Source organism: Strigops habroptila, chromosome 5 (assembly GCF_004027225.2).
Source record: "Strigops habroptila isolate Jane chromosome 5, bStrHab1.2.pri, whole genome shotgun sequence".
NCBI classification, from domain to species: Eukaryota; Metazoa; Chordata; class Aves; order Psittaciformes; family Psittacidae; genus Strigops; species Strigops habroptila.
In genome coordinates, this window is record NC_044281.2 from 24462436 (window position 1) to 24476429 (window position 13994).

Here is a 13994-nt window from a genome sequence, read left to right on the forward strand (position 1 = left end):
CCACAGAACTGTGGCAATCCAGCGAAACTCACTGAGAAGAACAATCAAATCAGGTTAATTATTAGTAGAATTTAAACGATGGCAGTGGATAAGACACTCACATGTCCACTACCTCCAGGGTAGTCAGTAAGACCCACACAAGCAGATACACCGACATCCAGCTAATGGCATTTAATACAAGGTTCCCATAGAGGCTGCTGTCCTCTGATGTTTCACTGCAAAATATCTTGCATTTTCTGATGAAAACTATTATCAAAGTGGCGACTTAGACCACACCAGAATATCACTCTGGTCTAGTTGATTTCACTTTCCAGAATAAACCAGACTTGAAAAAACCCCGAGAGGATCAATAGATCACAAATGGGGGGACGACAGACAAAAAGGAACATAAGTTATGAATAATTTTCTCTTCAGGTTTTAAAAATTCAACTTGCTTACACTTACAGAAGCACAGAAACAGTTATACCGGTGAGGTAAAGAGCCTCCTGCTTTTTGCAGTCCCACAGTTTTGCATTAAGGAATGTCACAACCAATACAAGTAGAAACACAACAGCGCAGAGTAAGAGGCCAGGCAGAATTTAACACCAGTTGAATGGGGTAACAGGGAATTTAAACTGAACACAGTAATTGATAAGTAGCCACTCATGAAACACAAAGAACGGACTGGTATTATCAAGCAGATAGATTTTTTTCCAGCAGTAGAACATGACTGGAATTGGCCAAATCTGATTTCACTGCAAGATTTATTATAAGGAATCCCAAGCAAAAGGAGTGATTCAAAGCAACACTAAAGGGACAACACTGCTATCATTTCCATAGAAAGCCAAACGAGGTGGCAAAAACCTTGCCTAACAATTTCCCATTTCCCTCCTCCATACATACTTATCTGGCTATGTTGTCAATGAGAAGCAAACAGATTTGTATGTTTGCAAAGTCCTCAGCACAAAGTGCACATTACCACCATTATCAACAGCTGCTAAACACCACCTCCCAAATGCTTAGCAGAGAAGGCAACACCACGTTTCATCTCTAGGCATGAAAGCATTTACTAACAGAAATGAACCTCTGCATAGCACACAATTAAGCAATTTTGTAAAGATGTCGTTAATTCTAGAAGCATCATATCTTTTCCCAGGTTTGCATTTAGTTTCAAATTTACAACAGTAGAATGGGAAAGCTTAGGAGCTGGCCATGCAGGGTGTGCTCCATACAGTACACACCCTGAGTCACGGTCAATACACAACGACATTTGTATTCCTGATAGTTTTATTTCTTTAAACACCAGCCACACGGGAAGTTTCATTTTACTTTTTACTCGGGGAAAAAAGGCCAAAGCTGAGGGGAATGGATGCTGTCTGGAACACCCAGGACACATACGAGAGCATGTGTGTGGTCCCGTTCACCACCACTATAAAACAGCTTTCAGGAAAATGAAAAGGGTGCTTTTCTAAGCGTAAAAACCTTAACATTTACATTAATCAAATACAAAAGGGTCCACTTAGTCAGAAGAACAGTATTCACATGGGAGCCCAACTGAGGAGACCTGTTTTTCCATGAAGATCTTATCCTCAGTCTGGGCAAACAATCCAAACCACACTAGAAAGACAATAGTTCTACTTTATGTGTCTCTGTAGTAATTATACCAAAGAGGCACAAAAGTTCTTAGTTTAAAAAAAATTATTATTTAAAAAGTATAAATCAGAAGCACAGTGAAAAATGCATAACGATAAAGCACACATTGGGAAAACACAGAAGATAGCTTGATATGGTCAAAATATGAAAAGATTTACAGGGACATGAACAGAGAGCAGAAAGTCTTGCTTAGTAAATGGTAGAGATTTTCAGTTAATTTCTGAATAGAAGAGAATAAAACCCCACAGGCACTTGAGGTTTGCATTCCTTCCTGGATAACAAATACTTTGTAACATCACTCAAAGACTTGCATTGCTTTATAGTCCGAAGCTGCACAAAGACAACACAGCCAACACAGGTGACTCTTAGTGGGTATGGCCAAGAAAGACGGAGGGCCTGCAGCAATCAAACAGGGAAAAAAAGGGACATGTACATAGAGAAGGGGGAGAGAAAAGGAACAGAGCTATTTGGGAAAGAGTGAAATCAAGGAGCAATTATCAGAAAAGGTTACTGTCAGAAACTGCAAATACTCAAGAAAGAAGCACCATAGAGAAAACTGCATTCTCTGTCAGATCTCCAAGGAAGTGAAAGAAATGGGAACTAGGCAGCAAGGATATACTTGAAAAAGTTAATCAAAGGCATTTGCCATCAAAACAGATTACCTTAGCACATATAGCTCCTTTATGGCTCATTCAGAAGAACTGGTTTGAGAAGGGAAATGGTTTCAAAGACCCAGTGAAGCTCTTCAGTGAGTTTGTATTTCTGATAAGAAAAAACAGCCTCATTTTCAAAGTTGTGGAAGTGATCTCAAATTCCTCCTCTCTCTCCTGTATGATGGATTGCCTTCAATGTAATTCACCAGAAAAGCTTTCCCAACAGAAGAAAAAGGCAAAGCCATCTGAGGAAGGAGAAGCATCAGATCAATACCGTAAACCAAATGGCTTCGCATGGTTCATCACTCAGCCAATGCCCTACTTCAGATCTTGCATGTCCTTATGTGGCATCACCTTGTCTGAACACAACAAAGGAAAGGATTCCTCCCTATAAACCTATTCATGGAGGGCATGCAGCCCAGACCCTGTCTGCATCAGGATGACTGTGCTTGCTTGCAACCATGGTGCTCTGAAATGCCCATGACCCTCACTTCTCCAGTATTTCAGAAAGGCCCATGCAAACGGTGAAGCATTAAAACTGTAGTGCTATCTGTCTTTGCCTCTGTCCTTTTCTCTCCTGCTATCAGCTAGCTTTATGTCTCCCAAGACCGACTGCAAACAAGTCCAATGGCGAAAAAGACTGCTTCCCCATGCTGCAGCCCAGCAGCTAAAATCATGACATCTTTGTGAGAAGAAATTTGAAAAAAAAGGGTGAATAATTATAACAAAAATATTAGGAAAAGATCTCTCCTCATTTGCTTTCTGTTCTCATCAACTGGTAAAAAGGAAACTGCTTTCTTAGCTGATGAACTTCCATTGCTACAAATCTCTCTTCCCCAATTTGTTTCTGGCTGTTCCTCAATGAGTAAACAATGGTCTTGAAAAAGGAAAAATTATGATTTGTATATTAGACAGATATATCTAAAAAGGCTGTCAGTCTCCATCCTGCCACAGAGCCACTGCCTCCTGACAGCAATGCTGTAATTAAGTTGATAGCACTGAGCATTCTCTGAATTAGTGGGTTAAAGAAGCAGAGCACTGTATTTAAACCTTTCACCCCATTCAGATCATTTAAACAATTCTGCTCATGCCTTGTTTAGGCTATGCCTCCCCAAAGCATTCAAATTAAGAGCACCCAAAAGAACAGAAGACAGATAGTCTGGTACTAGCTTCTCTCTGGTCCTAATAAACTATGGCTCACACAGACAAAGCAATGCCTTATCTGCCCTATACCAGTCATAAAGCCACCATTATCTTCAGAAAAATAGCATTAAAAAAAATAGCAAACAAATAACCAGATTAATGCAAGGCAATCATGTTAGGTTTCCAGACAGACAGCCTGAAAACACCTAGGAGCCCAAATCCCACAGGAATGAACTTAATGTCAACAGAAAGCTATGTAAAGGCTTGGTGCCTAAATAGTGACCCCCAGTTTATGGTGAAGTTGACAGCTACCATTGAGAATTTCAAGAGGAAGAGGGTCATTTATTTCTCTCATTTTATTCCTCTGTTAAATAAAGCAAATGAAGTAAAAAGCCTACTGACTTTAAGTCCCTGTAATTCCTTCTCTGTGTTTTTCATTTATCATTGTCAATATTTGATCTGGACAGCGTTGCCTTTTCAGGCTCCTTATGCTTACTTTTATCTCTGTCTTTTATCATAAAGTAAAGCGCAGTCTACATTGCAAAGAAGATTCCTCCAGTATCTAAGATGACGGTGGGGAAAAACCAAAGTATAAACAGCTCTCCACTTAACCTCACAAATATGCCTACAATGTTATGAATTGGCAACTCCAAGTTATGACTCACACCCACCAAGGAACTAATTAAAACTAAAATTAACATTGTTCATTTTTTTTAATAAAGGGGAAAACCATTGAAGCAAATAATCTATATCCAAATTAAAGGTATAAAACACGTATGATATGAACATAAAGACACACTGCAATAAAGAAAATGAAGGTTTGCCCATAATTCAGTTCCAGTGTGCTGTTTAAACAGCTTCCCTTGTATGCACTTTGAGGTTTATAGTAGTAACTTCCAAGATGGCCAGTAAGTGGCCGTAGCACAGCTGGCTGTACACGAAAGATACGCGATGAAAAGAGATACTCCACCCAATAAACCAAATAAAAATTACAGATACAGGGTTTCTTCCTGGATGCAAATGCACAAAGATGAATGAAATCCAAATCTGGAAGAATAAATATGGTATCTTGAAGCCATACTGTGAAAGGGTAAGACTTGTTGGCAGATTGGCTGTGTCTGCACCCGTTTTATTAGATGCATTTTGCTTTTTTCAGTAGGTGAGAAGAAGGAAATTTGCATACATGGAAACAGAGAAAACTGATAAAAATCATTAATGTTTTCAGGGGGATTAGAGAAAAGAAGAAATCAAAACTTCTTACTCAACTACTTTTTACATGCTTAGCCAATGTTCAGCCCCAAGTTCAGCATAGTCAATGCTCAAAACCAGACATTATCTTCAGGGTCTTTCCCACACTTCGAGGTATGATAGCTTTCTCTCTCTTTACACACAGTTTTGTCAGGCTCTGCTCCTCACTGCTGCTGCTTTCCAAAACACCCCTATACCCGGTCGCTGATGGCGAAGGCTGCAGGTGCAGTCGGCTGGTGAGGAACGCGCAAGTGCTGAATAGGCTGCTCCCTCCTCCCCGAGGGCTCGCAATCACCACTGCGGTTGGCTGTATAAATGCTCAAATAGTCACCAAACCTTCCCACAAATGGAAATAGATACCTGATCCATCCACAGAAGTCTCCACCACCATATGAGCTTGTCTGGAAGACTACTGAAATGCATTATTTTAACTCTGCCTACCATTCCTCTATATTTTTCTGGGATGCAGAGGTAAAACAACCTGGTACATAAATCCATTTTAAAATAATATAAATAATACAGCTGCTTGATCCTGTTGTTCATTGTGTCTGGAAAAAAAACTTTGCGTGAACCAGTAATTCTCCTTATTTTCCATGAGATAATGCTACAGATTGTAGCTACTGAGAGAGTAGTGTCAGAACAATGTGAGGAGAGGAGTATCAATTCTTTCAATGCTACAGGTGCAAGGACTTGGCCACATGCTTTCACTTGGTTTTTTGAAGTCAACAATCTGACTGTGGTTGAACTGTCACGAAGAATGGCATCTGAAAAAAGGTACACATGATCAACCAACCTGAATTCAAGGAACACCATTAATGCTTTGAGATTAGCAGGTAAAAGCCTGCAGATTCTCTAGGACACTAGGTTATGATCAGGGAGAAGCGTCAGTACTTACAGATTGACTCATGGAAGCACAACTGAAGCAGCTCTGTGTGGCATTGTTTGAGAGTCATTGACCCAGAAAGGCACTAAAGCAACGCTGTACATAACGCTCCCAATGCAGGCACTCAGCTCTGTGCTCTGCTGCTGGAAGGAAAACACTGCATGGAGCTCCACAATTTCATAGTTCACATGAACAGCCAAGGCGGCTTTTGTGCTTGCAGTGAAATGAAAATTTCCACTTCTCTTCTTAAGTTCTTTTCATACCTCATGTTAAAAGCTCTCTATTTCCCTCCTTGTCTTCCCCCATCTTATTCTATCCTTTCACAGTGATACTGAGTCTATCAGTGATTAAATTCCCTGTGTTTTCATGCAAACATTTGACTTTCCTGGCTTCACTGGAACATCGGTAAAGACCCCCCTCCCACTTCTCTCTCATCCCAAGACATTGAGGCATACACAACTTTGCCTAAGCATCATTTCAGAATAAGACCACACTTGTGTTTTTCAGAGAGGCATCCAGCCAGCTGGAGTGTTTTTTATGGTTTCACTAAGTGCAAAGCCTTTTGGAGTCATAGACTGAGCCAAAACCCTGACCTACCATGGCCTTCTGGGACCAACAGTATCCTTCTTCCATTACTTGAGGAGAGAAAATACATGAACGATCAGTTTAAAAAGCATGTGACATGGCAATTGAATATTATCACTGTAGGATACTATCAAACAGTGTTTCAGCAGATAAAACACAGCAGGGTCTAGTGTGCAGGACAAACATTTTTTAGACTTTCAATCAACTGTGCTCCATTTTAAGGCAGGTAGAAAAAATTATGTAAAAGCAGAAGCTTCACTTTGAGTTTTGAACCACTTTTACATGTCAGCGTGAGAATCTGATCTAACATTTGTCACAACCATCAGAAGAATCTCCGCAGAATTTAGCAAGCAAAGGGTCAGGATTTAAATATGTGTTGAGCAAGAATTTGAACATACATTTATGCATAGACACCTGTACAGTATTATAATTAATTTTTTGGCATGCAACATGCCTATTACACACGAATCACAGAAAAGGGTTGGGTTTTTTTAATAATATTAAAGAACCTCTTTCTCCTTTGGAAACCAACCATAACCCTTTCTTATCTCTGTAATAACCTACATTTTCATCTCACTAATCTTCTCCCCTCCTCAACACAAAAAGAGAATTTGCAAAGCAGATGACTAACCAAACCCCTTTCAGTTAAGGCTCACCCTGCTTAGATGTTTTGACACTCTTAAGCTATATTATTTTACTCATTTTTTGAAAATGCATGTTCCTTTTGTTTCAACAGATTTACAATAGACAGAGACAGTGTCCCATCTGAGCTACCTCATAACTCAGCAAAAATGTCAGAGGAAACTGCATTTTTTTATCCTAGCAGTGCAAACAAGAATTGCCCCTGCCCAGCCTTATTTACCAGGCCATCTTGCTGATGAACTGCACAACCCTTGCACAGTGTCCTGAACACATCCACATGCCTGTGGACCTAGGCAGCTGCAGATTATAGGGCTTGTCATGGGAAACACTTTTTTTTTATTCCTTCCCTTCAGCTTAACAGTATAAAACCAGACAAAAGGGAAATAATTTCCCAAATACCAACACTCAAATCACTTTGTACTTCTAACCACTATTTTCTCCAGTCAAAGGCTCTGCCATCTCACCCTCACCCAGACTCAAGCCTGACTCAACTGTCAAAAGAGAACCAGAGCTGTTTAAACACAACAGCATTTAAGTCTTGACTCAACAGAATAATAGCAAAGCTCTCCCTAAAACAAGCTAAGTATAATTCTTTCTGATTTACAGGACAGCAAAACTGAAGAACAGAGCCCACGCTCAGACACTTACCACGTCAGCAGCAGCATCAGAAATGTGAGGTCGCAGGAACAGAGTTCACAGGCTCCTAACCACTGCCTTTTTGCCTCCAGAGTGCAATTCCCTGCCCACCCAGAGCACCCCCCTGATTTTTTGCCTCAAATGGAGCACAGGCCAAACCGTGTGCTCTCTGTGGTTGCCTGCATAGCCAGGGCTGGGCTGTGGTGCTCTCAAAGTTTTATCTTGCAGGTGTGATCCCTTGTCACCACAATTAAATATACAACATTCAATATAGGGCACCTTCAGGGATTTACCAAAGGAAAAAGTCATTTGATGCAAAACAACTTCCGACTAAAAATCACTGTTCTTTACTTTTCTTCTAACACCTTCTTGTCAATTCCAGCTCACTCTGTTACTTATTTTTCCCTACCAAAGGCTGTCCCACACTGCACCACAAAATTAAGGAAAACATTTTTTTCAGCAACAATAAGACTGATACCTTCTTATCAAGAAGAACAAGACTAGTTCTTTTAACAAAATCAGTCTTTACAGGTTATCGGAGTCATCTCTTCCCCGTTTCAATGTCAGATGGATGATGGTTTTCTGTCCCTTTTGCTGCCTTTCTTGTCTATCTCTGTAGGACTCAAGATAATAAGCTTCTCATTAATGAAATGACTATGCCAAGGTACTGGCAGATGGTCCTATGTTCCAAGCGCATCTTCCCATTCCCTCCCTCCCAGAAGTCCTAATCTATACACAGTGTAATCATCACAAAAACATATGCTCCCTGACAGAAAGCTTCCCTTCCATTATCTCTGTACTCTAGGGGATTGCCCCTGAAACCTCTGCGACACAAAGCAACTCCCTTCCTACGCAAGTCTCAGTTTCCTATATGCCTGAAAACACATTGACCAGGTCTTGGCCAAAGCACCTACACATGGCTTAAAATCCATGATAATCTCTCCATAGTACTGTCCTTATCCTAGTCCATTACTAAGCAAAATGCACATACACATGTACATGTACATATACATACATGCACATGCAATACTTTGCCACTGGTTTTCTTAGAAGGTCCCTGTAACAGTCCATAAGCTTTTCTCTTAGGTGAAAAACCATATAGTTTTTCACACAATTTATTATGTTGGTTACCAGTAAATCTCTTATGCAACACTTCCATATAAATGCTGAGTCAGTCACTAATTTGGTATCTCAAGAGATCTTAAAATAATCTGTTTGTTTCATCTGCTGGCTCCTTCTCCCCCACCAATTTAATCAGATTATTGTGATTGATGAATTCATTAATATGCTCATTAAATCCTGAGAGCATAGCAACTTCTACAAAGAAAGTTTCAGGAAGGAAGAACAAGTATCTCACTTGCACACACAGATAGGATGAGCAGAGGAAGGAGTGTTATCAGTTTCACAGCTGTGGGAAAGGATGCACAAAGGTTATTTCCAGATACTCCGGGTCACTTTGGCTGACTTTGCTAGAGATCCTCAGAGAAGGCATGGGATATGACAGGCTCAGAGAGGCCGCCATAATGTGAAGGGTTGTTTTAGTTCTCCAAATTGACTCTGAACCTTCTGAAAAATCAACTCTTTCCAGAGGAAGAGAAAATCTTATTGTCAGCTCTTCTCTGTATTTAATCTTAACAGTACCAAACAGGTTTTCCCCACTGCAGGTAGGGAAAAACACCAACAGAAAGTAGAAAAGCTTCCTTTTAATCTTTGCCACCTCCTTTTCAACTTCAAGTTGAAAGTCTTCAAAGTAAGACCTTTTCTCATGCTGTGCAACGCCTTAAACCACTCTGTATTGTCGTAGGGAAGAACTTCAGCTTAGTAACTCCAAAACTACCTTACAAAAGGTGAAAAAGTTAAAAAGCATGTTCATTTGTAGACTAAAACAAAAACAATAGGTCAAACACAGGCAATGGTGGACAAGAACAGAGAGTGAGAAATATCATTTAGCCAGCAGTAAAAATAGCATCATTATGCTTCTGCAGCTTTTGTCACCCCACAATAAGCTGAAGAACTTTGTTAGCACACCTTCCCAATCCTCCCAAAGAGTAAAGGAAAGGAAAATAGAAGCAACTTGGCACTTAGCAGGAAAAAGAGTAACTATAACAGCGCTGCTCAAGCACCGAGGAGCTGTGACCACCTTGAGGAGGATGATACAAATGACCTCCACCTGTGCTTACTAGTTGGCTGAAACTGTATTCACAAGTGAGACAACTCTGCCTTGAGCTGTAACTTGATATCTTTCTAATAACATCATAAACCAGATGAAAAACATACTGTTTAAAAATATGGTAAGTCTCTGAATTCCTAGGGAAAAAACTTAGTCTCTACCTTTTGCTGCCTGCCAGAGAAACATCCAAGATGACACTGAAGATCAAAAGGGCTCTCAGTGAGCATCTGTCAAGTGGAGAATGTGGAAGAGGATTACTCTGGGAGGCTGGCCAGCCTGGTAAACAGCAGCAAGCAAACAGGAAAGGCTACTTGTTGGAGGCAGAAATGCACAACAGGCTTCCAGAAACTAAACACACCACACGTAATTAAAGCAATTTATTACAGTTATGTGGCTTTGCATATTTGGAAATGCATTCTCCCCTTTTTAGTCTTGGAGTGATGTGCTTATTCATGCAAACTGAAAGGAAATCTATAAACAGTTCTGAAAATGCAAGAACAGAGTGTGAGAATGGAACATTTGATATGGCATTATCTTGCAAATGCCTCCAGATTCCTCTCTGGTCACTGTGTGGGCAGCACATTCCCAGGACAGAGAACGGGGTGGGTGGGAGAAAGGAGACTGTAAAGCTATTCATGAACTGCATTTTGTCTTTTCCCGCTGAGGTTCATTAGTGACCTACTGGAGCACTCAGGAGGAGGCAGGGCTTGCTCCAGCAGGAAGTACATGCGCAAGGAGGCCCCGATGCCCAATATGCTGGAGGAGGCCATGCCAAGGCAGCGAAGTCCTCCTGCCGACTCCCGGCCCACACAGGGCCTTTTAATTGCTCCGCTTTGCAGTCTCTCATTTGGACGTACCATACGCAACCATTCAAGAGGAAAGTTAATCCATAACAATGAAGCTCTTACAAACCGGGCAGCCCTTTCTCCAGCCCCTGCATAAGTAAGAATACAAGTTACATCATCTCGATCGCCTAGACTTTCCCTGACCCCACCAAAGCTCAGAGATGTAGGCAACAGCTCCCCGAGACAGATGAATGGAAGAGGACAGCAGAGAACCTGAACTTGCTGCTATGCTGACAAAGAAGGCCTAGGGGCACCCAATGCCAGCAAAATAAAGTGTCCACATATTGCATCTTAAACCCAGCTGCTGTAAACACAGGAACCATCCTATGCCTGCCTGCTACAGCAAGCATCAGGATATTCCCATCATACAGCATGTTAATTCTGACAACTGAAGATGCTGGTAGAAATAGAAACGCAGACCTCCAGCAAAGGACTCTGCCCAGGATTTTTCTCTCGAGCATCATCTGCCAGCAGATCCTCCTTTCCCTCCCTCACCAATACCCTTTGTAGTACAGGGCAGCTCTATACCAAGGCAATGCGAGAAAGCAAGGCCTGCCTGGAGCTCTGAAGACAGGGATAGATTTTGAAACTGTGCTATGGAAATAATGTGCAATTCGTTAATACTGTGAACATCATAACACTAATGAATGTGCTGACAAATGGATGGTAAGCCCTGAGTACATAACAAATAGCTACTGGTGTAGACTGGCTATGGACAGAACAGCACTGAATTGTGCCCTCAAGACAGGGGTAAAGGAAAAGAGTGGACAGAAATGCAGCTGGAGAATCTGGATAACTGGTTTATCTGCGCAGCCCATTATTACTCCAGGTATCCCCCAGAGCACTGTAATATAGCCCTGGCCTCTTTCAAAACGTTCTCACTGTGAGAGGCATCGAGATGCATTCATACACAGTAGCCTGTAAAAGTGGTAAAAGAGAGCGTTTAGGGTCTTCTGAGTTCAGGGTTAATTTCTGTCCCATTTTTAGACCACTAACATCTGGGGCTCAAGATGCTGATGTAGGATGAAGAATGGTATAAAAGAGAGAAAATTACTGTGCCACATAAGAAGAACATAACAAGCAAAACTGAAATGCAGTAAAATGACAAAAGTCACTAGGCTGTGATCACAGTGGGCTATAAACCAGAGCGCATCACATTAACGAGGTAGGAAAAGATTTGTCATATGCAGAGGATTATAGAGTCTAATAAAAACATTCTCTATTAAGAGAAAGACGTAATCCAATTCATATGGAAACAACTTTCATATTATACAAATCATGGGACAAGATGCAGAACATAAACTCAGGAAAAATGGCACGTAACACTGACGTAAAGCAAGCTGTCAATAAAACCTGATAAAATCATGACACTGGTGAACAGAAAATCTATTTGAATTAATCAAACATAACAGTAGGAAAATTTAGAGATGTGAAGTAGTAAATGCTGTACTCTGAAGAAGCAGAAATGGTGGCACAGTGAGTTTTTGATTAATAAACCTGACTTCTGTAGCTTGCAAATGAGTTGAAATGAAGGATTTATCTTTTGTGCTGCAGTGACAGAGCATCCAAAACAGCTGGCATGTGACCTGTGATGAGGACTCTATGCACTTTGGCAATACAAGCAAACTGTAATCCAAACAATCACTTCATATATATGTATTCCCCTCAGAGAATTGAATTAAGAAAAAGAAACATGATGATATATTATATTTAAGCAAAGTACTGAACAGTAAAATTATAATGACTCATACTTGTTTTTTTGAATAGGGTCATAAATAAATCACTAATTCAAAAGGGGAAAAACTAGACACCTCCATGAAGGTACACTGTGTGCTCAATAAGCAGTGACAGTAAAAAACGCAGTAAGAATGCAAATTAATTTATATTAAGATGTTTAAGGAATTAAAAGGTGAGTAGTACAAGTACTAACGTGCTTTCCACTGTGAAACACTATTCAGTTCTCACTACTTTATCCTAAAACAACAGAAAAACACTAAAGTAACAGATTGAAATTGCTAACTGAAAAACCCCCCAAACCCATAAAGAAGAAGAGGCTGCTGGCTTTCTTCTCCTTTTCTTTTTTTTCCTTTTTAATCCAACAGGAGGTTTAAGAAGCACATGAAGAAAATCCGCAACAGTCAAGAAGAGAAACTGGACAGATTAAGAACTATTAATTTGGCTTTCTAATAAAAGAACAAGGGAATAGATAATGAAACTCATGGGTAAAAATCTGGGTAATTTGAGATTATGTAGTTTCACATCATACACAATTATCCAATAGTGCTTACCATGGCATTAACACTGATGTTAAGAATGCTATAAAACATTAATATTTGTAATAAGCATACTTGAATTAATAACAATAAACACCAATCACAAAGCACAGAAATACTCCTGTTTCAAAGAAAACATAACAATAAATATCTAGGAAAAGTGTAACATCATAATCTACCACAGTTTTTTTTTCTTAAACAGAGCTACTGTTGATAAGGGGAGGACTTTGAATCTTGATGGACAGATGATCTGATCCACTATGGGCAATGGAGAAGACATACCAGTAGCAGTTTCTTCTGCAGGAAAAAACATGCTATAAATTATATCACTGTAGCTACAGTGATAAAAAGTCTTATGAAGTGTGCCACACAAATGCAGAACCGAGAAGAGCTTATAGTTTAAGTTCAACAAGAGACAAAAGGAAATTGTTTAGGTAAAGCTGCAACAGAAGTTAAGACAACAGTAATCAACAATACTGGTCTTTTTTTTTTTTTTAATAGGTATTTTGAATATTTCTAGAGACCTTCCTAAATAAGAGGGGCAGAATGGAAGCATGATACTTCAGCAATTTATGAAGTACAGGATGGAAGCTGTTATCATTGAACTGAGATAAAAGAAACTATATAGTGCTACAAAAATAAAAGACAAATTACTTATTTCTTTTGACGAGATCTTATGCTTCCTGCTATTAAAGCAGATCCCTTCACTTTAGGATCCCTTTCATTCCAAGAACCCGTATCAGTAACAGCAATAGTGACCATCACGAAGTGTGTCACCGCCGCCTCCCACTGTTGGTCCTGTGGCAAGGATGGAGAGACAGAAAAGAGAACTTTTGCAATGTGCCATGTGTTTTTTACCAGTATTGTGGGTGGTTGGTGTCGGATGGGAACAGCCTTATAAAAAAAACCCAAAACCCCCACTAACATACCACTAGCAAGAAAAGAAACACTAACACTGTGCTCTCACATTTTCACCTTTACAACTTTTTCAGCTTCAAAAGGAGACTGCGATCTTGCAGGTAGTTTGTTGCATCTCTCCTGGCTCAGTTGGTACAATGCGTTGTGGTCTCAGGGCACATAAAGGGCTGGCAGCTCCAAGAGAGAAAGAGCAGAAGACCCCAGGGCACTTACAGGTGCTGTCCCACCATATCTGAACATGGCAGGCGGAGCTGTCTACTGGTGACAAGGTACATTGACAGTCCCAAGCAAAGAGGGTGATCAAAGAGGCCCAAGGTCCAGTTAGGAGCAAAGGAGATGGAGCCAGGGACAGGAAGAGACTGAAGA

General features: G+C 40.4%; 1 protein-coding gene across 6 annotated transcripts in view; it reads right to left on the bottom strand.

Moving 5' to 3' along the window:
* The window catches only part of NDST2 (N-deacetylase and N-sulfotransferase 2), a 141667-nt gene that overhangs the window by 58652 nt on the left and 69021 nt on the right, over positions 1–13994 (bottom strand). Inside the window, exon 1 of one of the 6 annotated variants that reach the window (XM_030488943.1) lies at positions 2295–2317. The exons of the other annotated variants lie outside the window; for them this stretch is intronic. The gene's annotated coding sequence lies outside the window, so the exon portion shown is untranslated. Of the gene's footprint in view, positions 1–2294; positions 2318–13994 lie in introns of those variants that run through there. 6 annotated transcript variants of the gene reach the window in all.